Raw genomic sequence first — 27,010 nt, 5'->3', positions numbered from 1 at the left:
TGCAAGGAGCGGAGCTATCTCGAGCAGCATCTAACACATGGCAGTACACTGAAGGAAAGGGATGTTCTACAACCTATGACAAGTATTCTACTGGCCTCAGAGGTTTTCTGAATGCATAGGCACAACAGTGGTTTGTATGCATTTTGCAGTATAATGTCATGCTTGGCGATGTCATTCGTTTACGAGCCTCGCTACAGTGTGCATGCACGTTATCCATGTGAAGAGGCGCAAGCAGATGCTACCATTCTGCGAGATTCCTGCAGAAGGTATACGAATTGCGTTGATATACAGAGCACAAGGGAGCCAAAGTCAAGGCCTCCGTGGCGCAATCGGCTAGCGCGTTCGGCTGTTAACCGAAAGGTTGGTGGTTCGAGCCCACCTGGGGGCGAAATCGTTTTAACCGGCACCGAGGTGAGGACAAACGTCAACTTTGTTAGAGATACACAGCTAGCGTGACAATTTGGCTGTGTTTGAGTGATGCCACACAGCCTTATACACATTCAGCCAAGTGACACTGTAGGTAAAAACATGGCCCTACACAGACGTTCTACTGTTTTCCTATTTATTCGCCATGTGTGACTGCAGTAGAGCGACGCCCACTACAAAAGACGTATTCTTTACATTCAATTTCAGCGTATACGTCGCGACTGCCATATGACAGGGCCTGTCTCTCGATGTCGATTTGTATTTGGTGTCTCTTAAGTGTCGGTCTGCAGTGGGCCGCTGTTGGCCGAGAGACGTGCAGTCGCCTTACATGAAGCCCCATGGGCAACGCCAGTGCCACTGTGGACAACAGCATACTGTAGCCAGAGAGAGGAGCCGAAAGGTGCATTTCGCAGTCGAGCCACGCTATCCCACAAGCTGTGCACTAGGTCAGGATTGTGCAGACCGCAAACTTCTGGTGGCCCGACGCTCGTCGTCGATCGTAAGGGCGAAACAGTCAAGAGATTTGGAAAACGGCAATGTGGACACCCCCAGCAGCAGCTGTGTGCCAAATCCGATATCTGGTCGAGGGCTGCAAGATTCAGTATGATGAAGTGACAATTCGGGGATAGCTCGCAAACGCTAAGCTGCCGCCTTCTTAGCTCAGTGGTAGAGCACTGGTCTCGTAAACCAGGGGTCGTGAGTTCGAACCTCACAGAAGGCATTCATTTTTTTAACCTTCCTGCAAGGAGCGGAGCTATCTCGAGCAGCATCTAACACATGGCAGTACACTGAAGGAAAGGGATGTTCTACAACCTATGACAAGTATTCTACTGGCCTCAGAGGTTTTCTGAATGCATAGGCACAACAGTGGTTTGTATGCATTTTGCAGTATAATGTCATGCTTGGCGATGTCATTCGTTTACGAGCCTCGCTACAGTGTGCATGCACGTTATCCATGTGAAGAGGCGCAAGCAGATGCTACCATTCTGCGAGATTCCTGCAGAAGGTATACGAATTGCGTTGATATACAGAGCACAAGGGAGCCAAAGTCAAGGCCTCCGTGGCGCAATCGGCTAGCGCGTTCGGCTGTTAACCGAAAGGTTGGTGGTTCGAGCCCACCTGGGGGCGAAATCGTTTTAACCGGCACCGAGGTGAGGACAAACGTCAACTTTGTTAGAGATACACAGCTAGCGTGACAATTTGGCTGTGTTTGAGTGATGCCACACAGCCTTATACACATTCAGCCAAGTGACACTGTAGGTAAAAACATGGCCCTACACAGACGTTCTACTGTTTTCCTATTTATTCGCCATGTGTGACTGCAGTAGAGCGACGCCCACTACAAAAGACGTATTCTTTACATTCAATTTCAGCGTATACGTCGCGACTGCCATATGACAGGGCCTGTCTCTCGATGTCGATTTGTATTTGGTGTCTCTTAAGTGTCGGTCTGCAGTGGGCCGCTGTTGGCCGAGAGACGTGCAGTCGCCTTACATGAAGCCCCATGGGCAACGCCAGTGCCACTGTGGACAACAGCATACTGTAGCCAGAGAGAGGAGCCGAAAGGTGCATTTCGCAGTCGAGCCACGCTATCCCACAAGCTGTGCACTAGGTCAGGATTGTGCAGACCGCAAACTTCTGGTGGCCCGACGCTCGTCGTCGATCGTAAGGGCGAAACAGTCAAGAGATTTGGAAAACGGCAATGTGGACACCCCCAGCAGCAGCTGTGTGCCAAATCCGATATCTGGTCGAGGGCTGCAAGATTCAGTATGATGAAGTGACAATTCGGGGATAGCTCGCAAACGCTAAGCTGCCGCCTTCTTAGCTCAGTGGTAGAGCACTGGTCTCGTAAACCAGGGGTCGTGAGTTCGAACCTCACAGAAGGCATTCATTTTTTTAACCTTCCTGCAAGGAGCGGAGCTATCTCGAGCAGCATCTAACACATGGCAGTACACTGAATGAAAGGGATGTTCTACAACCTATGACAAGTATTCTACTGGCCTCAGAGGTTTTCTGAATGCATAGGCACAACAGTGGTTTGTATGCATTTTGCAGTATAATGTCATGCTTGGCGATGTCATTCGTTTACGAGCCTCGCTACAGTGTGCATGCACGTTATCCATGTGAAGAGGCGCAAGCAGATGCTACCATTCTGCGAGATTCCTGCAGAAGGTATACGAATTGCGTTGATATACAGAGCACAAGGGAGCCAAAGTCAAGGCCTCCGTGGCGCAATCGGCTAGCGCGTTCGGCTGTTAACCGAAAGGTTGGTGGTTCGAGCCCACCTGGGGGCGAAATCGTTTTAACCGGCACCGAGGTGAGGACAAACGTCAACTTTGTTAGAGATACACAGCTAGCGTGACAATTTGGCTGTGTTTGAGTGATGCCACACAGCCTTATACACATTCAGCCAAGTGACACTGTAGGTAAAAACATGGCCCTACACAGACGTTCTACTGTTTTCCTATTTATTCGCCATGTGTGACTGCAGTAGAGCGACGCCCACTACAAAAGACGTATTCTTTACATTCAATTTCAGCGTATACGTCGCGACTGCCATATGACAGGGCCTGTCTCTCGATGTCGATTTGTATTTGGTGTCTCTTAAGTGTCGGTCTGCAGTGGGCCGCTGTTGGCCGAGAGACGTGCAGTCGCCTTACATGAAGCCCCATGGGCAACGCCAGTGCCACTGTGGACAACAGCATACTGTAGCCAGAGAGAGGAGCCGAAAGGTGCATTTCGCAGTCGAGCCACGCTATCCCACAAGCTGTGCACTAGGTCAGGATTGTGCAGACCGCAAACTTCTGGTGGCCCGACGCTCGTCGTCGATCGTAAGGGCGAAACAGTCAAGAGATTTGGAAAACGGCAATGTGGACACCCCCAGCAGCAGCTGTGTGCCAAATCCGATATCTGGTCGAGGGCTGCAAGATTCAGTATGATGAAGTGACAATTCGGGGATAGCTCGCAAACGCTAAGCTGCCGCCTTCTTAGCTCAGTGGTAGAGCACTGGTCTCGTAAACCAGGGGTCGTGAGTTCGAACCTCACAGAAGGCATTCATTTTTTTAACCTTCCTGCAAGGAGCGGAGCTATCTCGAGCAGCATCTAACACATGGCAGTACACTGAAGGAAAGGGATGTTCTACAACCTATGACAAGTATTCTACTGGCCTCAGAGGTTTTCTGAATGCATAGGCACAACAGTGGTTTGTATGCATTTTGCAGTATAATGTCATGCTTGGCGATGTCATTCGTTTACGAGCCTCGCTACAGTGTGCATGCACGTTATCCATGTGAAGAGGCGCAAGCAGATGCTACCATTCTGCGAGATTCCTGCAGAAGGTATACGAATTGCGTTGATATACAGAGCACAAGGGAGCCAAAGTCAAGGCCTCCGTGGCGCAATCGGCTAGCGCGTTCGGCTGTTAACCGAAAGGTTGGTGGTTCGAGCCCACCTGGGGGCGAAATCGTTTGAACCGGCACCGAGGTGAGGACAAACGTCAACTTTGTTAGAGATACACAGCTAGCGTGACAATTTGGCTGTGTTTGAGTGATGCCACACAGCCTTATACACATTCAGCCAAGTGACACTGTAGGTAAAAACATGGCCCTACACAGACGTTCTACTGTTTTCCTATTTATTCGCCATGTGTGACTGCAGTAGAGCGACGCCCACTACAAAAGACGTATTCTTTACATTCAATTTCAGCGTATACGTCGCGACTGCCATATGACAGGGCCTGTCTCTCGATGTCGATTTGTATTTGGTGTCTCTTAAGTGTCGGTCTGCAGTGGGCCGCTGTTGGCCGAGAGACGTGCAGTCGCCTTACATGAAGCCCCATGGGCAACGCCAGTGCCACTGTGGACAACAGCATACTGTAGCCAGAGAGAGGAGCCGAAAGGTGCATTTCGCAGTCGAGCCACGCTATCCCACAAGCTGTGCACTAGGTCAGGATTGTGCAGACCGCAAACTTCTGGTGGCCCGACGCTCGTCGTCGATCGTAAGGGCGAAACAGTCAAGAGATTTGGAAAACGGCAATGTGGACACCCCCAGCAGCAGCTGTGTGCCAAATCCGATATCTGGTCGAGGGCTGCAAGATTCAGTATGATGAAGTGACAATTCGGGGATAGCTCGCAAACGCTAAGCTGCCGCCTTCTTAGCTCAGTGGTAGAGCACTGGTCTCGTAAACCAGGGGTCGTGAGTTCGAACCTCACAGAAGGCATTCATTTTTTTAACCTTCCTGCAAGGAGCGGAGCTATCTCGAGCAGCATCTAACACATGGCAGTACACTGAATGAAAGGGATGTTCTACAACCTATGACAAGTATTCTACTGGCCTCAGAGGTTTTCTGAATGCATAGGCACAACAGTGGTTTGTATGCATTTTGCAGTATAATGTCATGCTTGGCGATGTCATTCGTTTACGAGCCTCGCTACAGTGTGCATGCACGTTATCCATGTGAAGAGGCGCAAGCAGATGCTACCATTCTGCAAGATTCCTGCAGAAGGTATACGAATTGCGTTGATATACAGAGCACAAGAGAGCCAAAGTCAAGGCCTCCGTGGCGCAATCGGCTAGCGCGTTCGGCTGTTAACCGAAAGGTTGGTGGTTCGAGCCCACCCGGGGGCGAAATCGTTTTAACCGGCACCGAGGTGAGGACATACGTCAACTTTGTTAGAGATACACAGCTAGCGTGACAATTTGGCTGTGTTTGAGTGATGCCACACAGCCTTATACACATTCAGCCAAGTGACACTGTAGGTAAAAACATGGCCCTACACAGACGTTCTACTGTTTTCCTATTTATTCGCCATGTGTGACTGCAGTAGAGCGACGCCCACTACAAAAGACGTATTCTTTACATTCAATTTCAGCGTATACGTCGCGACTGCCATATGACAGGGCCTGTCTCTCGATGTCGATTTGTATTTGGTGTCTCTTAAGTGTCGGTCTGCAGTGGGCCGCTGTTGGCCGAGAGACGTGCAGTCGCCTTACATGAAGCCCCATGGGCAACGCCAGTGCCACTGTGGACAACAGCATACTGTAGCCAGAGAGAGGAGCCGAAAGGTGCATTTCGCAGTCGAGCCACGCTATCCCACAAGCTGTGCACTAGGTCAGGATTGTGCAGACCGCAAACTTCTGGTGGCCCGACGCTCGTCGTCGATCGTAAGGGCGAAACAGTCAAGAGATTTGGAAAACGGCAATGTGGACACCCCCAGCAGCAGCTGTGTGCCAAATCCGATATCTGGTCGAGGGCTGCAAGATTCAGTATGATGAAGTGACAATTCGGGGATAGCTCGCAAACGCTAAGCTGCCGCCTTCTTAGCTCAGTGGTAGAGCACTGGTCTCGTAAACCAGGGGTCGTGAGTTCGAACCTCACAGAAGGCATTCATTTTTTTAACCTTCCTGCAAGGAGCGGAGCTATCTCGAGCAGCATCTAACACATGGCAGTACACTGAAGGAAAGGGATGTTCTACAACCTATGACAAGTATTCTACTGGCCTCAGAGGTTTTCTGAATGCATAGGCACAACAGTGGTTTGTATGCATTTTGCAGTATAATGTCATGCTTGGCGATGTCATTCGTTTACGAGCCTCGCTACAGTGTGCATGCACGTTATCCATGTGAAGAGGCGCAAGCAGATGCTACCATTCTGCGAGATTCCTGCAGAAGGTATACGAATTGCGTTGATATACAGAGCACAAGGGAGCCAAAGTCAAGGCCTCCGTGGCGCAATCGGCTAGCGCGTTCGGCTGTTAACCGAAAGGTTGGTGGTTCGAGCCCACCCGGGGGCGAAATCGTTTTAACCGGCACCGAGGTGAGGACATACGTCAACTTTGTTAGAGATACACAGCTAGCGTGACAATTTGGCTGTGTTTGAGTGATGCCACACAGCCTTATACACATTCAGCCAAGTGACACTGTAGGTAAAAACATGGCCCTACACAGACGTTCTACTGTTTTCCTATTTATTCGCCATGTGTGACTGCAGTAGAGCGACGCCCACTACAAAAGACGTATTCTTTACATTCAATTTCAGCGTATACGTCGCGACTGCCATATGACAGGGCCTGTCTCTCGATGTCGATTTGTATTTGGTGTCTCTTAAGTGTCGGTCTGCAGTGGGCCGCTGTTGGCCGAGAGACGTGCAGTCGCCTTACATGAAGCCCCATGGGCAACGCCAGTGCCACTGTGGACAACAGCATACTGTAGCCAGAGAGAGGAGCCGAAAGGTGCATTTCGCAGTCGAGCCACGCTATCCCACAAGCTGTGCACTAGGTCAGGATTGTGCAGACCGCAAACTTCTGGTGGCCCGACGCTCGTCGTCGATCGTAAGGGCGAAACAGTCAAGAGATTTGGAAAACGGCAATGTGGACACCCCCAGCAGCAGCTGTGTGCCAAATCCGATATCTGGTCGAGGGCTGCAAGATTCAGTATGATGAAGTGACAATTCGGGGATAGCTCGCAAACGCTAAGCTGCCGCCTTCTTAGCTCAGTGGTAGAGCACTGGTCTCGTAAACCAGGGGTCGTGAGTTCGAACCTCACAGAAGGCATTCATTTTTTTAACCTTCCTGCAAGGAGCGGAGCTATCTCGAGCAGCATCTAACACATGGCAGTACACTGAAGGAAAGGGATGTTCTACAACCTATGACAAGTATTCTACTGGCCTCAGAGGTTTTCTGAATGCATAGGCACAACAGTGGTTTGTATGCATTTTGCAGTATAATGTCATGCTTGGCGATGTCATTCGTTTACGAGCCTCGCTACAGTGTGCATGCACGTTATCCATGTGAAGAGGCGCAAGCAGATGCTACCATTCTGCGAGATTCCTGCAGAAGGTATACGAATTGCGTTGATATACAGAGCACAAGGGAGCCAAAGTCAAGGCCTCCGTGGCGCAATCGGCTAGCGCGTTCGGCTGTTAACCGAAAGGTTGGTGGTTCGAGCCCACCCGGGGGCGAAATCGTTTTAACCGGCACCGAGGTGAGGACATACGTCAACTTTGTTAGAGATACACAGCTAGCGTGACAATTTGGCTGTGTTTGAGTGATGCCACACAGCCTTATACACATTCAGCCAAGTGACACTGTAGGTAAAAACATGGCCCTACACAGACGTTCTACTGTTTTCCTATTTATTCGCCATGTGTGACTGCAGTAGAGCGACGCCCACTACAAAAGACGTATTCTTTACATTCAATTTCAGCGTATACGTCGCGACTGCCATATGACAGGGCCTGTCTCTCGATGTCGATTTGTATTTGGTGTCTCTTAAGTGTCGGTCTGCAGTGGGCCGCTGTTGGCCGAGAGACGTGCAGTCGCCTTACATGAAGCCCCATGGGCAACGCCAGTGCCACTGTGGACAACAGCATACTGTAGCCAGAGAGAGGAGCCGAAAGGTGCATTTCGCAGTCGAGCCACGCTATCCCACAAGCTGTGCACTAGGTCAGGATTGTGCAGACCGCAAACTTCTGGTGGCCCGACGCTCGTCGTCGATCGTAAGGGCGAAACAGTCAAGAGATTTGGAAAACGGCAATGTGGACACCCCCAGCAGCAGCTGTGTGCCAAATCCGATATCTGGTCGAGGGCTGCAAGATTCAGTATGATGAAGTGACAATTCGGGGATAGCTCGCAAACGCTAAGCTGCCGCCTTCTTAGCTCAGTGGTAGAGCACTGGTCTCGTAAACCAGGGGTCGTGAGTTCGAACCTCACAGAAGGCATTCATTTTTTTAACCTTCCTGCAAGGAGCGGAGCTATCTCGAGCAGCATCTAACACATGGCAGTACACTGAAGGAAAGGGATGTTCTACAACCTATGACAAGTATTCTACTGGCCTCAGAGGTTTTCTGAATGCATAGGCACAACAGTGGTTTGTATGCATTTTGCAGTATAATGTCATGCTTGGCGATGTCATTCGTTTACGAGCCTCGCTACAGTGTGCATGCACGTTATCCATGTGAAGAGGCGCAAGCAGATGCTACCATTCTGCGAGATTCCTGCAGAAGGTATACGAATTGCGTTGATATACAGAGCACAAGGGAGCCAAAGTCAAGGCCTCCGTGGCGCAATCGGCTAGCGCGTTCGGCTGTTAACCGAAAGGTTGGTGGTTCGAGCCCACCCGGGGGCGAAATCGTTTTAACCGGCACCGAGGTGAGGACATACGTCAACTTTGTTAGAGATACACAGCTAGCGTGACAATTTGGCTGTGTTTGAGTGATGCCACACAGCCTTATACACATTCAGCCAAGTGACACTGTAGGTAAAAACATGGCCCTACACAGACGTTCTACTGTTTTCCTATTTATTCGCCATGTGTGACTGCAGTAGAGCGACGCCCACTACAAAAGACGTATTCTTTACATTCAATTTCAGCGTATACGTCGCGACTGCCATATGACAGGGCCTGTCTCTCGATGTCGATTTGTATTTGGTGTCTCTTAAGTGTCGGTCTGCAGTGGGCCGCTGTTGGCCGAGAGACGTGCAGTCGCCTTACATGAAGCCCCATGGGCAACGCCAGTGCCACTGTGGACAACAGCATACTGTAGCCAGAGAGAGGAGCCGAAAGGTGCATTTCGCAGTCGAGCCACGCTATCCCACAAGCTGTGCACTAGGTCAGGATTGTGCAGACCGCAAACTTCTGGTGGCCCGACGCTCGTCGTCGATCGTAAGGGCGAAACAGTCAAGAGATTTGGAAAACGGCAATGTGGACACCCCCAGCAGCAGCTGTGTGCCAAATCCGATATCTGGTCGAGGGCTGCAAGATTCAGTATGATGAAGTGACAATTCGGGGATAGCTCGCAAACGCTAAGCTGCCGCCTTCTTAGCTCAGTGGTAGAGCACTGGTCTCGTAAACCAGGGGTCGTGAGTTCGAACCTCACAGAAGGCATTCATTTTTTTAACCTTCCTGCAAGGAGCGGAGCTATCTCGAGCAGCATCTAACACATGGCAGTACACTGAAGGAAAGGGATGTTCTACAACCTATGACAAGTATTCTACTGGCCTCAGAGGTTTTCTGAATGCATAGGCACAACAGTGGTTTGTATGCATTTTGCAGTATAATGTCATGCTTGGCGATGTCATTCGTTTACGAGCCTCGCTACAGTGTGCATGCACGTTATCCATGTGAAGAGGCGCAAGCAGATGCTACCATTCTGCGAGATTCCTGCAGAAGGTATACGAATTGCGTTGATATACAGAGCACAAGGGAGCCAAAGTCAAGGCCTCCGTGGCGCAATCGGCTAGCGCGTTCGGCTGTTAACCGAAAGGTTGGTGGTTCGAGCCCACCCGGGGGCGAAATCGTTTTAACCGGCACCGAGGTGAGGACATACGTCAACTTTGTTAGAGATACACAGCTAGCGTGACAATTTGGCTGTGTTTGAGTGATGCCACACAGCCTTATACACATTCAGCCAAGTGACACTGTAGGTAAAAACATGGCCCTACACAGACGTTCTACTGTTTTCCTATTTATTCGCCATGTGTGACTGCAGTAGAGCGACGCCCACTACAAAAGACGTATTCTTTACATTCAATTTCAGCGTATACGTCGCGACTGCCATATGACAGGGCCTGTCTCTCGATGTCGATTTGTATTTGGTGTCTCTTAAGTGTCGGTCTGCAGTGGGCCGCTGTTGGCCGAGAGACGTGCAGTCGCCTTACATGAAGCCCCATGGGCAACGCCAGTGCCACTGTGGACAACAGCATACTGTAGCCAGAGAGAGGAGCCGAAAGGTGCATTTCGCAGTCGAGCCACGCTATCCCACAAGCTGTGCACTAGGTCAGGATTGTGCAGACCGCAAACTTCTGGTGGCCCGACGCTCGTCGTCGATCGTAAGGGCGAAACAGTCAAGAGATTTGGAAAACGGCAATGTGGACACCCCCAGCAGCAGCTGTGTGCCAAATCCGATATCTGGTCGAGGGCTGCAAGATTCAGTATGATGAAGTGACAATTCGGGGATAGCTCGCAAACGCTAAGCTGCCGCCTTCTTAGCTCAGTGGTAGAGCACTGGTCTCGTAAACCAGGGGTCGTGAGTTCGAACCTCACAGAAGGCATTCATTTTTTTAACCTTCCTGCAAGGAGCGGAGCTATCTCGAGCAGCATCTAACACATGGCAGTACACTGAAGGAAAGGGATGTTCTACAACCTATGACAAGTATTCTACTGGCCTCAGAGGTTTTCTGAATGCATAGGCACAACAGTGGTTTGTATGCATTTTGCAGTATAATGTCATGCTTGGCGATGTCATTCGTTTACGAGCCTCGCTACAGTGTGCATGCACGTTATCCATGTGAAGAGGCGCAAGCAGATGCTACCATTCTGCGAGATTCCTGCAGAAGGTATACGAATTGCGTTGATATACAGAGCACAAGGGAGCCAAAGTCAAGGCCTCCGTGGCGCAATCGGCTAGCGCGTTCGGCTGTTAACCGAAAGGTTGGTGGTTCGAGCCCACCCGGGGGCGAAATCGTTTTAACCGGCACCGAGGTGAGGACATACGTCAACTTTGTTAGAGATACACAGCTAGCGTGACAATTTGGCTGTGTTTGAGTGATGCCACACAGCCTTATACACATTCAGCCAAGTGACACTGTAGGTAAAAACATGGCCCTACACAGACGTTCTACTGTTTTCCTATTTATTCGCCATGTGTGACTGCAGTAGAGCGACGCCCACTACAAAAGACGTATTCTTTACATTCAATTTCAGCGTATACGTCGCGACTGCCATATGACAGGGCCTGTCTCTCGATGTCGATTTGTATTTGGTGTCTCTTAAGTGTCGGTCTGCAGTGGGCCGCTGTTGGCCGAGAGACGTGCAGTCGCCTTACATGAAGCCCCATGGGCAACGCCAGTGCCACTGTGGACAACAGCATACTGTAGCCAGAGAGAGGAGCCGAAAGGTGCATTTCGCAGTCGAGCCACGCTATCCCACAAGCTGTGCACTAGGTCAGGATTGTGCAGACCGCAAACTTCTGGTGGCCCGACGCTCGTCGTCGATCGTAAGGGCGAAACAGTCAAGAGATTTGGAAAACGGCAATGTGGACACCCCCAGCAGCAGCTGTGTGCCAAATCCGATATCTGGTCGAGGGCTGCAAGATTCAGTATGATGAAGTGACAATTCGGGGATAGCTCGCAAACGCTAAGCTGCCGCCTTCTTAGCTCAGTGGTAGAGCACTGGTCTCGTAAACCAGGGGTCGTGAGTTCGAACCTCACAGAAGGCATTCATTTTTTTAACCTTCCTGCAAGGAGCGGAGCTATCTCGAGCAGCATCTAACACATGGCAGTACACTGAAGGAAAGGGATGTTCTACAACCTATGACAAGTATTCTACTGGCCTCAGAGGTTTTCTGAATGCATAGGCACAACAGTGGTTTGTATGCATTTTGCAGTATAATGTCATGCTTGGCGATGTCATTCGTTTACGAGCCTCGCTACAGTGTGCATGCACGTTATCCATGTGAAGAGGCGCAAGCAGATGCTACCATTCTGCGAGATTCCTGCAGAAGGTATACGAATTGCGTTGATATACAGAGCACAAGGGAGCCAAAGTCAAGGCCTCCGTGGCGCAATCGGCTAGCGCGTTCGGCTGTTAACCGAAAGGTTGGTGGTTCGAGCCCACCCGGGGGCGAAATCGTTTTAACCGGCACCGAGGTGAGGACATACGTCAACTTTGTTAGAGATACACAGCTAGCGTGACAATTTGGCTGTGTTTGAGTGATGCCACACAGCCTTATACACATTCAGCCAAGTGACACTGTAGGTAAAAACATGGCCCTACACAGACGTTCTACTGTTTTCCTATTTATTCGCCATGTGTGACTGCAGTAGAGCGACGCCCACTACAAAAGACGTATTCTTTACATTCAATTTCAGCGTATACGTCGCGACTGCCATATGACAGGGCCTGTCTCTCGATGTCGATTTGTATTTGGTGTCTCTTAAGTGTCGGTCTGCAGTGGGCCGCTGTTGGCCGAGAGACGTGCAGTCGCCTTACATGAAGCCCCATGGGCAACGCCAGTGCCACTGTGGACAACAGCATACTGTAGCCAGAGAGAGGAGCCGAAAGGTGCATTTCGCAGTCGAGCCACGCTATCCCACAAGCTGTGCACTAGGTCAGGATTGTGCAGACCGCAAACTTCTGGTGGCCCGACGCTCGTCGTCGATCGTAAGGGCGAAACAGTCAAGAGATTTGGAAAACGGCAATGTGGACACCCCCAGCAGCAGCTGTGTGCCAAATCCGATATCTGGTCGAGGGCTGCAAGATTCAGTATGATGAAGTGACAATTCGGGGATAGCTCGCAAACGCTAAGCTGCCGCCTTCTTAGCTCAGTGGTAGAGCACTGGTCTCGTAAACCAGGGGTCGTGAGTTCGAACCTCACAGAAGGCATTCATTTTTTTAACCTTCCTGCAAGGAGCGGAGCTATCTCGAGCAGCATCTAACACATGGCAGTACACTGAATGAAAGGGATGTTCTACAACCTATGACAAGTATTCTACTGGCCTCAGAGGTTTTCTGAATGCATAGGCACAACAGTGGTTTGTATGCATTTTGCAGTATAATGTCATGCTTGGCGATGTCATTCGTTTACGAGCCTCGCTACAGTGTGCATGCACGTTATCCATGTGAAGAGGCGCAAGCAGATGCTACCATTCTGCGAGATTCCTGCAGAAGGTATACGAATTGCGTTGATATACAGAGCACAAGGGAGCCAAAGTCAAGGCCTCCGTGGCGCAATCGGCTAGCGCGTTCGGCTGTTAACCGAAAGGTTGGTGGTTCGAGCCCACCCGGGGGCGAAATCGTTTTAACCGGCACCGAGGTGAGGACATACGTCAACTTTGTTAGAGATACACAGCTAGCGTGACAATTTGGCTGTGTTTGAGTGATGCCACACAGCCTTATACACATTCAGCCAAGTGACACTGTAGGTAAAAACATGGCCCTACACAGACGTTCTACTGTTTTCCTATTTATTCGCCATGTGTGACTGCAGTAGAGCGACGCCCACTACAAAAGACGTATTCTTTACATTCAATTTCAGCGTATACGTCGCGACTGCCATATGACAGGGCCTGTCTCTCGATGTCGATTTGTATTTGGTGTCTCTTAAGTGTCGGTCTGCAGTGGGCCGCTGTTGGCCGAGAGACGTGCAGTCGCCTTACATGAAGCCCCATGGGCAACGCCAGTGCCACTGTGGACAACAGCATACTGTAGCCAGAGAGAGGAGCCGAAAGGTGCATTTCGCAGTCGAGCCACGCTATCCCACAAGCTGTGCACTAGGTCAGGATTGTGCAGACCGCAAACTTCTGGTGGCCCGACGCTCGTCGTCGATCGTAAGGGCGAAACAGTCAAGAGATTTGGAAAACGGCAATGTGGACACCCCCAGCAGCAGCTGTGTGCCAAATCCGATATCTGGTCGAGGGCTGCAAGATTCAGTATGATGAAGTGACAATTCGGGGATAGCTCGCAAACGCTAAGCTGCCGCCTTCTTAGCTCAGTGGTAGAGCACTGGTCTCGTAAACCAGGGGTCGTGAGTTCGAACCTCACAGAAGGCATTCATTTTTTTAACCTTCCTGCAAGGAGCGGAGCTATCTCGAGCAGCATCTAACACATGGCAGTACACTGAAGGAAAGGGATGTTCTACAACCTATGACAAGTATTCTACTGGCCTCAGAGGTTTTCTGAATGCATAGGCACAACAGTGGTTTGTATGCATTTTGCAGTATAATGTCATGCTTGGCGATGTCATTCGTTTACGAGCCTCGCTACAGTGTGCATGCACGTTATCCATGTGAAGAGGCGCAAGCAGATGCTACCATTCTGCGAGATTCCTGCAGAAGGTATACGAATTGCGTTGATATACAGAGCACAAGGGAGCCAAAGTCAAGGCCTCCGTGGCGCAATCGGCTAGCGCGTTCGGCTGTTAACCGAAAGGTTGGTGGTTCGAGCCCACCCGGGGGCGAAATCGTTTTAACCGGCACCGAGGTGAGGACATACGTCAACTTTGTTAGAGATACACAGCTAGCGTGACAATTTGGCTGTGTTTGAGTGATGCCACACAGCCTTATACACATTCAGCCAAGTGACACTGTAGGTAAAAACATGGCCCTACACAGACGTTCTACTGTTTTCCTATTTATTCGCCATGTGTGACTGCAGTAGAGCGACGCCCACTACAAAAGACGTATTCTTTACATTCAATTTCAGCGTATACGTCGCGACTGCCATATGACAGGGCCTGTCTCTCGATGTCGATTTGTATTTGGTGTCTCTTAAGTGTCGGTCTGCAGTGGGCCGCTGTTGGCCGAGAGACGTGCAGTCGCCTTACATGAAGCCCCATGGGCAACGCCAGTGCCACTGTGGACAACAGCATACTGTAGCCAGAGAGAGGAGCCGAAAGGTGCATTTCGCAGTCGAGCCACGCTATCCCACAAGCTGTGCACTAGGTCAGGATTGTGCAGACCGCAAACTTCTGGTGGCCCGACGCTCGTCGTCGATCGTAAGGGCGAAACAGTCAAGAGATTTGGAAAACGGCAATGTGGACACCCCCAGCAGCAGCTGTGTGCCAAATCCGATATCTGGTCGAGGGCTGCAAGATTCAGTATGATGAAGTGACAATTCGGGGATAGCTCGCAAACGCTAAGCTGCCGCCTTCTTAGCTCAGTGGTAGAGCACTGGTCTCGTAAACCAGGGGTCGTGAGTTCGAACCTCACAGAAGGCATTCATTTTTTTAACCTTCCTGCAAGGAGCGGAGCTATCTCGAGCAGCATCTAACACATGGCAGTACACTGAAGGAAAGGGATGTTCTACAACCTATGACAAGTATTCTACTGGCCTCAGAGGTTTTCTGAATGCATAGGCACAACAGTGGTTTGTATGCATTTTGCAGTATAATGTCATGCTTGGCGATGTCATTCGTTTACAAGCCTCGCTACAGTGTGCATGCACGTTATCCATGTGAAGAGGCGCAAGCAGATGCTACCATTCTGCGAGATTCCTGCAGAAGGTATACGAATTGCGTTGATATACAGAGCACAAGGGAGCCAAAGTCAAGGCCTCCGTGGCGCAATCGGCTAGCGCGTTCGGCTGTTAACCGAAAGGTTGGTGGTTCGAGCCCACCCGGGGGCGAAATCGTTTTAACCGGCACCGAGGTGAGGACATACGTCAACTTTGTTAGAGATACACAGCTAGCGTGACAATTTGGCTGTGTTTGAGTGATGCCACACAGCCTTATACACATTCAGCCAAGTGACACTGTAGGTAAAAACATGGCCCTACACAGACGTTCTACTGTTTTCCTATTTATTCGCCATGTGTGACTGCAGTAGAGCGACGCCCACTACAAAAGACGTATTCTTTACATTCAATTTCAGCGTATACGTCGCGACTGCCATATGACAGGGCCTGTCTCTCGATGTCGATTTGTATTTGGTGTCTCTTAAGTGTCGGTCTGCAGTGGGCCGCTGTTGGCCGAGAGACGTGCAGTCGCCTTACATGAAGCCCCATGGGCAACGCCAGTGCCACTGTGGACAACAGCATACTGTAGCCAGAGAGAGGAGCCGAAAGGTGCATTTCGCAGTCGAGCCACGCTATCCCACAAGCTGTGCACTAGGTCAGGATTGTGCAGACCGCAAACTTCTGGTGGCCCGACGCTCGTCGTCGATCGTAAGGGCGAAACAGTCAAGAGATTTGGAAAACGGCAATGTGGACACCCCCAGCAGCAGCTGTGTGCCAAATCCGATATCTGGTCGAGGGCTGCAAGATTCAGTATGATGAAGTGACAATTCGGGGATAGCTCGCAAACGCTAAGCTGCCGCCTTCTTAGCTCAGTGGTAGAGCACTGGTCTCGTAAACCAGGGGTCGTGAGTTCGAACCTCACAGAAGGCATTCATTTTTTTAACCTTCCTGCAAGGAGCGGAGCTATCTCGAGCAGCATCTAACACATGGCAGTACACTGAATGAAAGGGATGTTCTACAACCTATGACAAGTATTCTACTGGCCTCAGAGGTTTTCTGAATGCATAGGCACAACAGTGGTTTGTATGCATTTTGCAGTATAATGTCATGCTTGGCGATGTCATTCGTTTACGAGCCTCGCTACAGTGTGCATGCACGTTATCCATGTGAAGAGGCGCAAGCAGATGCTACCATTCTGCGAGATTCCTGCAGAAGGTATACGAATTGCGTTGATATACAGAGCACAAGGGAGCCAAAGTCAAGGCCTCCGTGGCGCAATCGGCTAGCGCGTTCGGCTGTTAACCGAAAGGTTGGTGGTTCGAGCCCACCCGGGGGCGAAATCGTTTTAACCGGCACCGAGGTGAGGACATACGTCAACTTTGTTAGAGATACACAGCTAGCGTGACAATTTGGCTGTGTTTGAGTGATGCCACACAGCCTTATACACATTCAGCCAAGTGACACTGTAGGTAAAAACATGGCCCTACACAGACGTTCTACTGTTTTCCTATTTATTCGCCATGTGTGACTGCAGTAGAGCGACGCCCACTACAAAAGACGTATTCTTTACATTCAATTTCAGCGTATACGTCGCGACTGCCATATGACAGGGCCTGTCTCTCGATGTCGATTTGTATTTGGTGTCTCTTAAGTGTCGGTCTGCAGTGGGCCGCTGTTGGCCGAGAGACGTGCAGTCGCCTTACATGAAGCCCCATGGGCAACGCCAGTGCCACTGTGGACAACAGCATACTGTAGCCAGAGAGAGGAGCCGAAAGGTGCATTTCGCAGTCGAGCCACGCTATCCCACAAGCTGTGCACTAGGTCAGGATTGTGCAGACCGCAAACTTCTGGTGGCCCGACGCTCGTCGTCGATCGTAAGGGCGAAACAGTCAAGAGATTTGGAAAACGGCAATGTGGACACCCCCAGCAGCAGCTGTGTGCCAAATCCGATATCTGGTCGAGGGCTGCAAGATTCAGTATGATGAAGTGACAATTCGGGGATAGCTCGCAAACGCTAAGCTGCCGCCTTCTTAGCTCAGTGGTAGAGCACTGGTCTCGTAAACCAGGGGTCGTGAGTTCGAACCTCACAGAAGGCATTCATTTTTTTAACCTTCCTGCAAGGAGCGGAGCTATCTCGAGCAGCATCTAACACATGGCAGTACACTGAAGGAAAGGGATGTTCTACAACCTATGACAAGTATTCTACTGGCCTCAGAGGTTTTCTGAATGCATAGGCACAACAGTGGTTTGTATGCATTTTGCAGTATAATGTCATGCTTGGCGATGTCATTCGTTTACGAGCCTCGCTACAGTGTGCATGCACGTTATCCATGTGAAGAGGCGCAAGCAGATGCTACCATTCTGCGAGATTCCTGCAGAAGGTATACGAATTGCGTTGATATACAGAGCACAAGGGAGCCAAAGTCAAGGCCTCCGTGGCGCAATCGGCTAGCGCGTTCGGCTGTTAACCGAAAGGTTGGTGGTTCGAGCCCACCCGGGGGCGAAATCGTTTTAACCGGCACCGAGGTGAGGACATACGTCAACTTTGTTAGAGATACACAGCTAGCGTGACAATTTGGCTGTGTTTGAGTGATGCCACACAGCCTTATACACATTCAGCCAAGTGACACTGTAGGTAAAAACATGGCCCTACACAGACGTTCTACTGTTTTCCTATTTATTCGCCATGTGTGACTGCAGTAGAGCGACGCCCACTACAAAAGACGTATTCTTTACATTCAATTTCAGCGTATACGTCGCGACTGCCATATGACAGGGCCTGTCTCTCGATGTCGATTTGTATTTGGTGTCTCTTAAGTGTCGGTCTGCAGTGGGCCGCTGTTGGCCGAGAGACGTGCAGTCGCCTTACATGAAGCCCCATGGGCAACGCCAGTGCCACTGTGGACAACAGCATACTGTAGCCAGAGAGAGGAGCCGAAAGGTGCATTTCGCAGTCGAGCCACGCTATCCCACAAGCTGTGCACTAGGTCAGGATTGTGCAGACCGCAAACTTCTGGTGGCCCGACGCTCGTCGTCGATCGTAAGGGCGAAACAGTCAAGAGATTTGGAAAACGGCAATGTGGACACCCCCAGCAGCAGCTGTGTGCCAAATCCGATATCTGGTCGAGGGCTGCAAGATTCAGTATGATGAAGTGACAATTCGGGGATAGCTCGCAAACGCTAAGCTGCCGCCTTCTTAGCTCAGTGGTAGAGCACTGGTCTCGTAAACCAGGGGTCGTGAGTTCGAACCTCACAGAAGGCATTCATTTTTTTAACCTTCCTGCAAGGAGCGGAGCTATCTCGAGCAGCATCTAACACATGGCAGTACACTGAAGGAAAGGGATGTTCTACAACCTATGACAAGTATTCTACTGGCCTCAGAGGTTTTCTGAATGCATAGGCACAACAGTGGTTTGTATGCATTTTGCAGTATAATGTCATGCTTGGCGATGTCATTCGTTTACAAGCCTCGCTACAGTGTGCATGCACGTTATCCATGTGAAGAGGCGCAAGCAGATGCTACCATTCTGCGAGATTCCTGCAGAAGGTATACGAATTGCGTTGATATACAGAGCACAAGGGAGCCAAAGTCAAGGCCTCCGTGGCGCAATCGGCTAGCGCGTTCGGCTGTTAACCGAAAGGTTGGTGGTTCGAGCCCACCCGGGGGCGAAATCGTTTTAACCGGCACCGAGGTGAGGACATACGTCAACTTTGTTAGAGATACACAGCTAGCGTGACAATTTGGCTGTGTTTGAGTGATGCCACACAGCCTTATACACATTCAGCCAAGTGACACTGTAGGTAAAAACATGGCCCTACACAGACGTTCTACTGTTTTCCTATTTATTCGCCATGTGTGACTGCAGTAGAGCGACGCCCACTACAAAAGACGTATTCTTTACATTCAATTTCAGCGTATACGTCGCGACTGCCATATGACAGGGCCTGTCTCTCGATGTCGATTTGTATTTGGTGTCTCTTAAGTGTCGGTCTGCAGTGGGCCGCTGTTGGCCGAGAGACGTGCAGTCGCCTTACATGAAGCCCCATGGGCAACGCCAGTGCCACTGTGGACAACAGCATACTGTAGCCAGAGAGAGGAGCCGAAAGGTGCATTTCGCAGTCGAGCCACGCTATCCCACAAGCTGTGCACTAGGTCAGGATTGTGCAGACCGCAAACTTCTGGTGGCCCGACGCTCGTCGTCGATCGTAAGGGCGAAACAGTCAAGAGATTTGGAAAACGGCAATGTGGACACCCCCAGCAGCAGCTGTGTGCCAAATCCGATATCTGGTCGAGGGCTGCAAGATTCAGTATGATGAAGTGACAATTCGGGGATAGCTCGCAAACGCTAAGCTGCCGCCTTCTTAGCTCAGTGGTAGAGCACTGGTCTCGTAAACCAGGGGTCGTGAGTTCGAACCTCACAGAAGGCATTCATTTTTTTAACCTTCCTGCAAGGAGCGGAGCTATCTCGAGCAGCATCTAACACATGGCAGTACACTGAAGGAAAGGGATGTTCTACAACCTATGACAAGTATTCTACTGGCCTCAGAGGTTTTCTGAATGCATAGGCACAACAGTGGTTTGTATGCATTTTGCAGTATAATGTCATGCTTGGCGATGTCATTCGTTTACGAGCCTCGCTACAGTGTGCATGCACGTTATCCATGTGAAGAGGCGCAAGCAGATGCTACCATTCTGCGAGATTCCTGCAGAAGGTATACGAATTGCGTTGATATACAGAGCACAAGGGAGCCAAAGTCAAGGCCTCCGTGGCGCAATCGGCTAGCGCGTTCGGCTGTTAACCGAAAGGTTGGTGGTTCGAGCCCACCCGGGGGCGAAATCGTTTTAACCGGCACCGAGGTGAGGACATACGTCAACTTTGTTAGAGATACACAGCTAGCGTGACAATTTGGCTGTGTTTGAGTGATGCCACACAGCCTTATACACATTCAGCCAAGTGACACTGTAGGTAAAAACATGGCCCTACACAGACGTTCTACTGTTTTCCTATTTATTCGCCATGTGTGACTGCAGTAGAGCGACGCCCACTACAAAAGACGTATTCTTTACATTCAATTTCAGCGTATACGTCGCGACTGCCATATGACAGGGCCTGTCTCTCGATGTCGATTTGTATTTGGTGTCTCTTAAGTGTCGGTCTGCAGTGGGCCGCTGTTGGCCGAGAGACGTGCAGTCGCCTTACATGAAGCCCCATGGGCAACGCCAGTGCCACTGTGGACAACAGCATACTGTAGCCAGAGAGAGGAGCCGAAAGGTGCATTTCGCAGTCGAGCCACGCTATCCCACAAGCTGTGCACTAGGTCAGGATTGTGCAGACCGCAAACTTCTGGTGGCCCGACGCTCGTCGTCGATCGTAAGGGCGAAACAGTCAAGAGATTTGGAAAACGGCAATGTGGACACCCCCAGCAGCAGCTGTGTGCCAAATCCGATATCTGGTCGAGGGCTGCAAGATTCAGTATGATGAAGTGACAATTCGGGGATAGCTCGCAAACGCTAAGCTGCCGCCTTCTTAGCTCAGTGGTAGAGCACTGGTCTCGTAAACCAGGGGTCGTGAGTTCGAACCTCACAGAAGGCATTCATTTTTTTAACCTTCCTGCAAGGAGCGGAGCTATCTCGAGCAGCATCTAACACATGGCAGTACACTGAAGGAAAGGGATGTTCTACAACCTATGACAAGTATTCTACTGGCCTCAGAGGTTTTCTGAATGCATAGGCACAACAGTGGTTTGTATGCATTTTGCAGTATAATGTCATGCTTGGCGATGTCATTCGTTTACGAGCCTCGCTACAGTGTGCATGCACGTTATCCATGTGAAGAGGCGCAAGCAGATGCTACCATTCTGCGAGATTCCTGCAGAAGGTATACGAATTGCGTTGATATACAGAGCACAAGGGAGCCAAAGTCAAGGCCTCCGTGGCGCAATCGGCTAGCGCGTTCGGCTGTTAACCGAAAGGTTGGTGGTTCGAGCCCACCCGGGGGCGAAATCGTTTTAACCGGCACCGAGGTGAGGACATACGTCAACTTTGTTAGAGATACACAGCTAGCGTGACAATTTGGCTGTGTTTGAGTGATGCCACACAGCCTTATACACATTCAGCCAAGTGACACTGTAGGTAAAAACATGGCCCTACACAGACGTTCTACTGTTTTCCTATTTATTCGCCATGTGTGACTGCAGTAGAGCGACGCCCACTACAAAAGACGTATTCTTTACATTCAATTTCAGCGTATACGTCGCGACTGCCATATGACAGGGCCTGTCTCTCGATGTCGATTTGTATTTGGTGTCTCTTAAGTGTCGGTCTGCAGTGGGCCGCTGTTGGCCGAGAGACGTGCAGTCGCCTTACATGAAGCCCCATGGGCAACGCCAGTGCCACTGTGGACAACAGCATACTGTAGCCAGAGAGAGGAGCCGAAAGGTGCATTTCGCAGTCGAGCCACGCTATCCCACAAGCTGTGCACTAGGTCAGGATTGTGCAGACCGCAAACTTCTGGTGGCCCGACGCTCGTCGTCGATCGTAAGGGCGAAACAGTCAAGAGATTTGGAAAACGGCAATGTGGACACCCCCAGCAGCAGCTGTGTGCCAAATCCGATATCTGGTCGAGGGCTGCAAGATTCAGTATGATGAAGTGACAATTCGGGGATAGCTCGCAAACGCTAAGCTGCCGCCTTCTTAGCTCAGTGGTAGAGCACTGGTCTCGTAAACCAGGGGTCGTGAGTTCGAACCTCACAGAAGGCATTCATTTTTTTAACCTTCCTGCAAGGAGCGGAGCTATCTCGAGCAGCATCTAACACATGGCAGTACACTGAAGGAAAGGGATGTTCTACAACCTATGACAAGTATTCTACTGGCCTCAGAGGTTTTCTGAATGCATAGGCACAACAGTGGTTTGTATGCATTTTGCAGTATAATGTCATGCTTGGCGATGTCATTCGTTTACGAGCCTCGCTACAGTGTGCATGCACGTTATCCATGTGAAGAGGCGCAAGCAGATGCTACCATTCTGCGAGATTCCTGCAGAAGGTATACGAATTGCGTTGATATACAGAGCACAAGGGAGCCAAAGTCAAGGCCTCCGTGGCGCAATCGGCTAGCGCGTTCGGCTGTTAACCGAAAGGTTGGTGGTTCGAGCCCACCCGGGGGCGAAATCGTTTTAACCGGCACCGAGGTGAGGACATACGTCAACTTTGTTAGAGATACACAGCTAGCGTGACAATTTGGCTGTGTTTGAGTGATGCCACACAGCCTTATACACATTCAGCCAAGTGACACTGTAGGTAAAAACATGGCCCTACACAGACGTTCTACTGTTTTCCTATTTATTCGCCATGTGTGACTGCAGTAGAGCGACGCCCACTACAAAAGACGTATTCTTTACATTCAATTTCAGCGTATACGTCGCGACTGCCATATGACAGGGCCTGTCTCTCGATGTCGATTTGTATTTGGTGTCTCTTAAGTGTCGGTCTGCAGTGGGCCGCTGTTGGCCGAGAGACGTGCAGTCGCCTTACATGAAGCCCCATGGGCAACGCCAGTGCCACTGTGGACAACAGCATACTGTAGCCAGAGAGAGGAGCCGAAAGGTGCATTTCGCAGTCGAGCCACGCTATCCCACAAGCTGTGCACTAGGTCAGGATTGTGCAGACCGCAAACTTCTGGTGGCCCGACGCTCGTCGTCGATCGTAAGGGCGAAACAGTCAAGAGATTTGGAAAACGGCAATGTGGACACCCCCAGCAGCAGCTGTGTGCCAAATCCGATATCTGGTCGAGGGCTGCAAGATTCAGTATGATGAAGTGACAATTCGGGGATAGCTCGCAAACGCTAAGCTGCCGCCTTCTTAGCTCAGTGGTAGAGCACTGGTCTCGTAAACCAGGGGTCGTGAGTTCGAACCTCACAGAAGGCATTCATTTTTTTAACCTTCCTGCAAGGAGCGGAGCTATCTCGAGCAGCATCTAACACATGGCAGTACACTGAAGGAAAGGGATGTTCTACAACCTATGACAAGTATTCTACTGGCCTCAGAGGTTTTCTGAATGCATAGGCACAACAGTGGTTTGTATGCATTTTGCAGTATAATGTCATGCTTGGCGATGTCATTCGTTTACGAGCCTCGCTACAGTGTGCATGCACGTTATCCATGTGAAGAGGCGCAAGCAGATGCTACCATTCTGCGAGATTCCTGCAGAAGGTATACGAATTGCGTTGATATACAGAGCACAAGGGAGCCAAAGTCAAGGCCTCCGTGGCGCAATCGGCTAGCGCGTTCGGCTGTTAACCGAAAGGTTGGTGGTTCGAGCCCACCCGGGGGCGAAATCGTTTTAACCGGCACCGAGGTGAGGACATACGTCAACTTTGTTAGAGATACACAGCTAGCGTGACAATTTGGCTGTGTTTGAGTGATGCCACACAGCCTTATACACATTCAGCCAAGTGACACTGTAGGTAAAAACATGGCCCTACACAGACGTTCTACTGTTTTCCTATTTATTCGCCATGTGTGACTGCAGTAGAGCGACGCCCACTACAAAAGACGTATTCTTTACATTCAATTTCAGCGTATACGTCGCGACTGCCATATGACAGGGCCTGTCTCTCGATGTCGATTTGTATTTGGTGTCTCTTAAGTGTCGGTCTGCAGTGGGCCGCTGTTGGCCGAGAGACGTGCAGTCGCCTTACATGAAGCCCCATGGGCAACGCCAGTGCCACTGTGGACAACAGCATACTGTAGCCAGAGAGAGGAGCCGAAAGGTGCATTTCGCAGTCGAGCCACGCTATCCCACAAGCTGTGCACTAGGTCAGGATTGTGCAGACCGCAAACTTCTGGTGGCCCGACGCTCGTCGTCGATCGTAAGGGCGAAACAGTCAAGAGATTTGGAAAACGGCAATGTGGACACCCCCAGCAGCAGCTGTGTGCCAAATCCGATATCTGGTCGAGGGCTGCAAGATTCAGTATGATGAAGTGACAATTCGGGGATAGCTCGCAAACGCTAAGCTGCCGCCTTCTTAGCTCAGTGGTAGAGCACTGGTCTCGTAAACCAGGGGTCGTGAGTTCGAACCTCACAGAAGGCATTCATTTTTTTAACCTTCCTGCAAGGAGCGGAGCTATCTCGAGCAGCATCTAACACATGGCAGTACACTGAAGGAAAGGGATGTTCTACAACCTATGACAAGTATTCTACTGGCCTCAGAGGTTTTCTGAATGCATAGGCACAACAGTGGTTTGTATGCATTTTGCAGTATAATGTCATGCTTGGCGATGTCATTCGTTTACGAGCCTCGCTACAGTGTGCATGCACGTTATCCATGTGAAGAGGCGCAAGCAGATGCTACCATTCTGCGAGATTCCTGCAGAAGGTATACGAATTGCGTTGATATACAGAGCACAAGGGAGCCAAAGTCAAGGCCTCCGTGGCGCAATCGGCTAGCGCGTTCGGCTGTTAACCGAAAGGTTGGTGGTTCGAGCCCACCCGGGGGCGAAATCGTTTTAACCGGCACCGAGGTGAGGACATACGTCAACTTTGTTAGAGATACACAGCTAGCGTGACAATTTGGCTGTGTTTGAGTGATGCCACACAGCCTTATACACATTCAGCCAAGTGACACTGTAGGTAAAAACATGGCCCTACACAGACGTTCTACTGTTTTCCTATTTATTCGCCATGTGTGACTGCAGTAGAGCGACGCCCACTACAAAAGACGTATTCTTTACATTCAATTTCAGCGTATACGTCGCGACTGCCATATGACAGGGCCTGTCTCTCGATGTCGATTTGTATTTGGTGTCTCTTAAGTGTCGGTCTGCAGTGGGCCGCTGTTGGCCGAGAGACGTGCAGTCGCCTTACATGAAGCCCCATGGGCAACGCCAGTGCCACTGTGGACAACAGCATACTGTAGCCAGAGAGAGGAGCCGAAAGGTGCATTTCGCAGTCGAGCCACGCTATCCCACAAGCTGTGCACTAGGTCAGGATTGTGCAGACCGCAAACTTCTGGTGGCCCGACGCTCGTCGTCGATCGTAAGGGCGAAACAGTCAAGAGATTTGGAAAACGGCAATGTGGACACCCCCAGCAGCAGCTGTGTGCCAAATCCGATATCTGGTCGAGGGCTGCAAGATTCAGTATGATGAAGTGACAATTCGGGGATAGCTCGCAAACGCTAAGCTGCCGCCTTCTTAGCTCAGTGGTAGAGCACTGGTCTCGTAAACCAGGGGTCGTGAGTTCGAACCTCACAGAAGGCATTCACTTTTTTAACCTTCCTGCAAGGAGCGGAGCTATCTCGAGCAGCATCTAACACATGGCAGTACACTGAAGGAAAGGGATGTTCTACAACCTATGACAAGTATTCTACTGGCCTCAGAGGTTTTCTGAATGCATAGGCACAACAGTGGTTTGTATGCATTTTGCAGTATAATGTCATGCTTGGCGATGTCATTCGTTTACGAGCCTCGCTACAGTGTGCATGCACGTTATCCATGTGAAGAGGCGCAAGCAGATGCTACCATTCTGCGAGATTCCTGCAGAAGGTATACGAATTGCGTTGATATACAGAGCACAAGGGAGCCGAAGTCAAGGCCTCCGTGGCGCAATCGGCTAGCGCGTTCGGCTGTTAACCGAAAGGTTGGTGGTTCGAGCCCACCCGGGGGCGAAATCGTTTTAACCGGCACCGAGGTGAGGACATACGTCAACTTTGTTAGAGATACACAGCTAGCGTGACAATTTGGCTGTGTTTGAGTGATGCCACACAGCCTTATACACATTCAGCCAAGTGACACTGTAGGTAAAAACATGGCCCTACACAGACGTTCTACTGTTTTCCTATTTATTCGCCATGTGTGACTGCAGTAGAGCGACGCCCACTACAAAAGACGTATTCTTTACATTCAATTTCAGCGTATACGTCGCGACTGCCATATGACAGGGCCTGTCTCTCGATGTCGATTTGTATTTGGTGTCTCTTAAGTGTCGGTCTGCAGTGGGCCGCTGTTGGCCGAGAGACGTGCAGTCGCCTTACATGAAGCCCCATGGGCAACGCCAGTGCCACTGTGGACAACAGCATACTGTAGCCAGAGAGAGGAGCCGAAAGGTGCATTTCGCAGTCGAGCCACGCTATCCCACAAGCTGTGCACTAGGTCAGGATTGTGCAGACCGCAAACTTCTGGTGGCCCGACGCTCGTCGTCGATCGTAAGGGCGAAACAGTCAAGAGATTTGGAAAACGGCAATGTGGACACCCCCAGCAGCAGCTGTGTGCCAAATCCGATATCTGGTCGAGGGCTGCAAGATTCAGTATGATGAAGTGACAATTCGGGGATAGCTCGCAAACGCTAAGCTGCCGCCTTCTTAGCTCAGTGGTAGAGCACTGGTCTCGTAAACCAGGGGTCGTGAGTTCGAACCTCACAGAAGGCATTCATTTTTTTAACCTTCCTGCAAGGAGCGGAGCTATCTCGAGCAGCATCTAACACATGGCAGTACACTGAAGGAAAGGGATGTTCTACAACCTATGACAAGTATTCTACTGGCCTCAGAGGTTTTCTGAATGCATAGGCACAACAGTGGTTTGTATGCATTTTGCAGTATAATGTCATGCTTGGCGATGTCATTCGTTTACGAGCCTCGC

The 27,010-nt window shown here is 50.5% G+C and overlaps 46 non-coding genes across 46 annotated transcripts; all 46 read left to right on the top strand.

Annotated features, from left to right (window-relative positions):
* Positions 1–314: 314 nt before the first annotated feature.
* On the top strand, positions 315–388 carry Trnan-guu (transfer RNA asparagine (anticodon GUU)). Its single transcript has one exon. It is a non-coding gene; the product is annotated as a tRNA-Asn (tRNA).
* A 687-nt stretch (positions 389–1,075) lies between these two features.
* Trnat-cgu (transfer RNA threonine (anticodon CGU)) lies at positions 1,076–1,147 on the top strand. The gene has a single exon. It is a non-coding gene; the product is annotated as a tRNA-Thr (tRNA).
* A 333-nt stretch (positions 1,148–1,480) lies between these two features.
* On the top strand, positions 1,481–1,554 carry Trnan-guu (transfer RNA asparagine (anticodon GUU)). Its single transcript has one exon. It is a non-coding gene; the product is annotated as a tRNA-Asn (tRNA).
* A 687-nt stretch (positions 1,555–2,241) lies between these two features.
* Trnat-cgu (transfer RNA threonine (anticodon CGU)) lies at positions 2,242–2,313 on the top strand. The gene has a single exon. It is a non-coding gene; the product is annotated as a tRNA-Thr (tRNA).
* Positions 2,314–2,646: 333 nt separating this feature from the next.
* Trnan-guu (transfer RNA asparagine (anticodon GUU)) lies at positions 2,647–2,720 on the top strand. Its single transcript has one exon. It is a non-coding gene; the product is annotated as a tRNA-Asn (tRNA).
* A 687-nt stretch (positions 2,721–3,407) lies between these two features.
* On the top strand, positions 3,408–3,479 carry Trnat-cgu (transfer RNA threonine (anticodon CGU)). Its single transcript has one exon. It is a non-coding gene; the product is annotated as a tRNA-Thr (tRNA).
* A 333-nt stretch (positions 3,480–3,812) lies between these two features.
* Positions 3,813–3,886, top strand: Trnan-guu (transfer RNA asparagine (anticodon GUU)). The gene has a single exon. It is a non-coding gene; the product is annotated as a tRNA-Asn (tRNA).
* Positions 3,887–4,573: 687 nt separating this feature from the next.
* On the top strand, positions 4,574–4,645 carry Trnat-cgu (transfer RNA threonine (anticodon CGU)). The gene has a single exon. It is a non-coding gene; the product is annotated as a tRNA-Thr (tRNA).
* Positions 4,646–4,978: 333 nt separating this feature from the next.
* Trnan-guu (transfer RNA asparagine (anticodon GUU)) lies at positions 4,979–5,052 on the top strand. The gene has a single exon. It is a non-coding gene; the product is annotated as a tRNA-Asn (tRNA).
* Positions 5,053–5,739: 687 nt separating this feature from the next.
* On the top strand, positions 5,740–5,811 carry Trnat-cgu (transfer RNA threonine (anticodon CGU)). The gene has a single exon. It is a non-coding gene; the product is annotated as a tRNA-Thr (tRNA).
* Positions 5,812–6,144: 333 nt separating this feature from the next.
* Positions 6,145–6,218, top strand: Trnan-guu (transfer RNA asparagine (anticodon GUU)). The gene has a single exon. It is a non-coding gene; the product is annotated as a tRNA-Asn (tRNA).
* Positions 6,219–6,905: 687 nt separating this feature from the next.
* On the top strand, positions 6,906–6,977 carry Trnat-cgu (transfer RNA threonine (anticodon CGU)). Its single transcript has one exon. It is a non-coding gene; the product is annotated as a tRNA-Thr (tRNA).
* Positions 6,978–7,310: 333 nt separating this feature from the next.
* Trnan-guu (transfer RNA asparagine (anticodon GUU)) lies at positions 7,311–7,384 on the top strand. The gene has a single exon. It is a non-coding gene; the product is annotated as a tRNA-Asn (tRNA).
* A 687-nt stretch (positions 7,385–8,071) lies between these two features.
* Trnat-cgu (transfer RNA threonine (anticodon CGU)) lies at positions 8,072–8,143 on the top strand. Its single transcript has one exon. It is a non-coding gene; the product is annotated as a tRNA-Thr (tRNA).
* Positions 8,144–8,476: 333 nt separating this feature from the next.
* On the top strand, positions 8,477–8,550 carry Trnan-guu (transfer RNA asparagine (anticodon GUU)). The gene has a single exon. It is a non-coding gene; the product is annotated as a tRNA-Asn (tRNA).
* Positions 8,551–9,237: 687 nt separating this feature from the next.
* Positions 9,238–9,309, top strand: Trnat-cgu (transfer RNA threonine (anticodon CGU)). The gene has a single exon. It is a non-coding gene; the product is annotated as a tRNA-Thr (tRNA).
* A 333-nt stretch (positions 9,310–9,642) lies between these two features.
* On the top strand, positions 9,643–9,716 carry Trnan-guu (transfer RNA asparagine (anticodon GUU)). Its single transcript has one exon. It is a non-coding gene; the product is annotated as a tRNA-Asn (tRNA).
* A 687-nt stretch (positions 9,717–10,403) lies between these two features.
* Positions 10,404–10,475, top strand: Trnat-cgu (transfer RNA threonine (anticodon CGU)). The gene has a single exon. It is a non-coding gene; the product is annotated as a tRNA-Thr (tRNA).
* A 333-nt stretch (positions 10,476–10,808) lies between these two features.
* On the top strand, positions 10,809–10,882 carry Trnan-guu (transfer RNA asparagine (anticodon GUU)). Its single transcript has one exon. It is a non-coding gene; the product is annotated as a tRNA-Asn (tRNA).
* A 687-nt stretch (positions 10,883–11,569) lies between these two features.
* On the top strand, positions 11,570–11,641 carry Trnat-cgu (transfer RNA threonine (anticodon CGU)). Its single transcript has one exon. It is a non-coding gene; the product is annotated as a tRNA-Thr (tRNA).
* A 333-nt stretch (positions 11,642–11,974) lies between these two features.
* Trnan-guu (transfer RNA asparagine (anticodon GUU)) lies at positions 11,975–12,048 on the top strand. Its single transcript has one exon. It is a non-coding gene; the product is annotated as a tRNA-Asn (tRNA).
* A 687-nt stretch (positions 12,049–12,735) lies between these two features.
* On the top strand, positions 12,736–12,807 carry Trnat-cgu (transfer RNA threonine (anticodon CGU)). The gene has a single exon. It is a non-coding gene; the product is annotated as a tRNA-Thr (tRNA).
* Positions 12,808–13,140: 333 nt separating this feature from the next.
* On the top strand, positions 13,141–13,214 carry Trnan-guu (transfer RNA asparagine (anticodon GUU)). The gene has a single exon. It is a non-coding gene; the product is annotated as a tRNA-Asn (tRNA).
* Positions 13,215–13,901: 687 nt separating this feature from the next.
* Positions 13,902–13,973, top strand: Trnat-cgu (transfer RNA threonine (anticodon CGU)). Its single transcript has one exon. It is a non-coding gene; the product is annotated as a tRNA-Thr (tRNA).
* Positions 13,974–14,306: 333 nt separating this feature from the next.
* On the top strand, positions 14,307–14,380 carry Trnan-guu (transfer RNA asparagine (anticodon GUU)). The gene has a single exon. It is a non-coding gene; the product is annotated as a tRNA-Asn (tRNA).
* Positions 14,381–15,067: 687 nt separating this feature from the next.
* Trnat-cgu (transfer RNA threonine (anticodon CGU)) lies at positions 15,068–15,139 on the top strand. The gene has a single exon. It is a non-coding gene; the product is annotated as a tRNA-Thr (tRNA).
* A 333-nt stretch (positions 15,140–15,472) lies between these two features.
* Positions 15,473–15,546, top strand: Trnan-guu (transfer RNA asparagine (anticodon GUU)). Its single transcript has one exon. It is a non-coding gene; the product is annotated as a tRNA-Asn (tRNA).
* A 687-nt stretch (positions 15,547–16,233) lies between these two features.
* Positions 16,234–16,305, top strand: Trnat-cgu (transfer RNA threonine (anticodon CGU)). The gene has a single exon. It is a non-coding gene; the product is annotated as a tRNA-Thr (tRNA).
* Positions 16,306–16,638: 333 nt separating this feature from the next.
* On the top strand, positions 16,639–16,712 carry Trnan-guu (transfer RNA asparagine (anticodon GUU)). Its single transcript has one exon. It is a non-coding gene; the product is annotated as a tRNA-Asn (tRNA).
* A 687-nt stretch (positions 16,713–17,399) lies between these two features.
* Trnat-cgu (transfer RNA threonine (anticodon CGU)) lies at positions 17,400–17,471 on the top strand. The gene has a single exon. It is a non-coding gene; the product is annotated as a tRNA-Thr (tRNA).
* Positions 17,472–17,804: 333 nt separating this feature from the next.
* On the top strand, positions 17,805–17,878 carry Trnan-guu (transfer RNA asparagine (anticodon GUU)). Its single transcript has one exon. It is a non-coding gene; the product is annotated as a tRNA-Asn (tRNA).
* Positions 17,879–18,565: 687 nt separating this feature from the next.
* Positions 18,566–18,637, top strand: Trnat-cgu (transfer RNA threonine (anticodon CGU)). Its single transcript has one exon. It is a non-coding gene; the product is annotated as a tRNA-Thr (tRNA).
* A 333-nt stretch (positions 18,638–18,970) lies between these two features.
* On the top strand, positions 18,971–19,044 carry Trnan-guu (transfer RNA asparagine (anticodon GUU)). The gene has a single exon. It is a non-coding gene; the product is annotated as a tRNA-Asn (tRNA).
* Positions 19,045–19,731: 687 nt separating this feature from the next.
* Positions 19,732–19,803, top strand: Trnat-cgu (transfer RNA threonine (anticodon CGU)). The gene has a single exon. It is a non-coding gene; the product is annotated as a tRNA-Thr (tRNA).
* A 333-nt stretch (positions 19,804–20,136) lies between these two features.
* Positions 20,137–20,210, top strand: Trnan-guu (transfer RNA asparagine (anticodon GUU)). Its single transcript has one exon. It is a non-coding gene; the product is annotated as a tRNA-Asn (tRNA).
* A 687-nt stretch (positions 20,211–20,897) lies between these two features.
* Positions 20,898–20,969, top strand: Trnat-cgu (transfer RNA threonine (anticodon CGU)). The gene has a single exon. It is a non-coding gene; the product is annotated as a tRNA-Thr (tRNA).
* A 333-nt stretch (positions 20,970–21,302) lies between these two features.
* Trnan-guu (transfer RNA asparagine (anticodon GUU)) lies at positions 21,303–21,376 on the top strand. Its single transcript has one exon. It is a non-coding gene; the product is annotated as a tRNA-Asn (tRNA).
* A 687-nt stretch (positions 21,377–22,063) lies between these two features.
* Positions 22,064–22,135, top strand: Trnat-cgu (transfer RNA threonine (anticodon CGU)). Its single transcript has one exon. It is a non-coding gene; the product is annotated as a tRNA-Thr (tRNA).
* Positions 22,136–22,468: 333 nt separating this feature from the next.
* On the top strand, positions 22,469–22,542 carry Trnan-guu (transfer RNA asparagine (anticodon GUU)). The gene has a single exon. It is a non-coding gene; the product is annotated as a tRNA-Asn (tRNA).
* Positions 22,543–23,229: 687 nt separating this feature from the next.
* Positions 23,230–23,301, top strand: Trnat-cgu (transfer RNA threonine (anticodon CGU)). The gene has a single exon. It is a non-coding gene; the product is annotated as a tRNA-Thr (tRNA).
* Positions 23,302–23,634: 333 nt separating this feature from the next.
* On the top strand, positions 23,635–23,708 carry Trnan-guu (transfer RNA asparagine (anticodon GUU)). Its single transcript has one exon. It is a non-coding gene; the product is annotated as a tRNA-Asn (tRNA).
* A 687-nt stretch (positions 23,709–24,395) lies between these two features.
* On the top strand, positions 24,396–24,467 carry Trnat-cgu (transfer RNA threonine (anticodon CGU)). Its single transcript has one exon. It is a non-coding gene; the product is annotated as a tRNA-Thr (tRNA).
* Positions 24,468–24,800: 333 nt separating this feature from the next.
* On the top strand, positions 24,801–24,874 carry Trnan-guu (transfer RNA asparagine (anticodon GUU)). Its single transcript has one exon. It is a non-coding gene; the product is annotated as a tRNA-Asn (tRNA).
* Positions 24,875–25,561: 687 nt separating this feature from the next.
* Trnat-cgu (transfer RNA threonine (anticodon CGU)) lies at positions 25,562–25,633 on the top strand. Its single transcript has one exon. It is a non-coding gene; the product is annotated as a tRNA-Thr (tRNA).
* A 333-nt stretch (positions 25,634–25,966) lies between these two features.
* On the top strand, positions 25,967–26,040 carry Trnan-guu (transfer RNA asparagine (anticodon GUU)). The gene has a single exon. It is a non-coding gene; the product is annotated as a tRNA-Asn (tRNA).
* A 687-nt stretch (positions 26,041–26,727) lies between these two features.
* Trnat-cgu (transfer RNA threonine (anticodon CGU)) lies at positions 26,728–26,799 on the top strand. Its single transcript has one exon. It is a non-coding gene; the product is annotated as a tRNA-Thr (tRNA).
* The last annotated feature ends 211 nt before the right edge of the window (positions 26,800–27,010 follow it).

The sequence above is a fragment of the Schistocerca nitens genome, chromosome 6 (assembly GCF_023898315.1).
Source record: "Schistocerca nitens isolate TAMUIC-IGC-003100 chromosome 6, iqSchNite1.1, whole genome shotgun sequence".
Lineage (NCBI taxonomy): Eukaryota > Metazoa > Arthropoda > Insecta > Orthoptera > Acrididae > Schistocerca > Schistocerca nitens.
The sequence above is the reverse complement of the archived record's forward strand: the minus strand, read 5'-3'. Positions and strand labels throughout refer to the sequence as shown.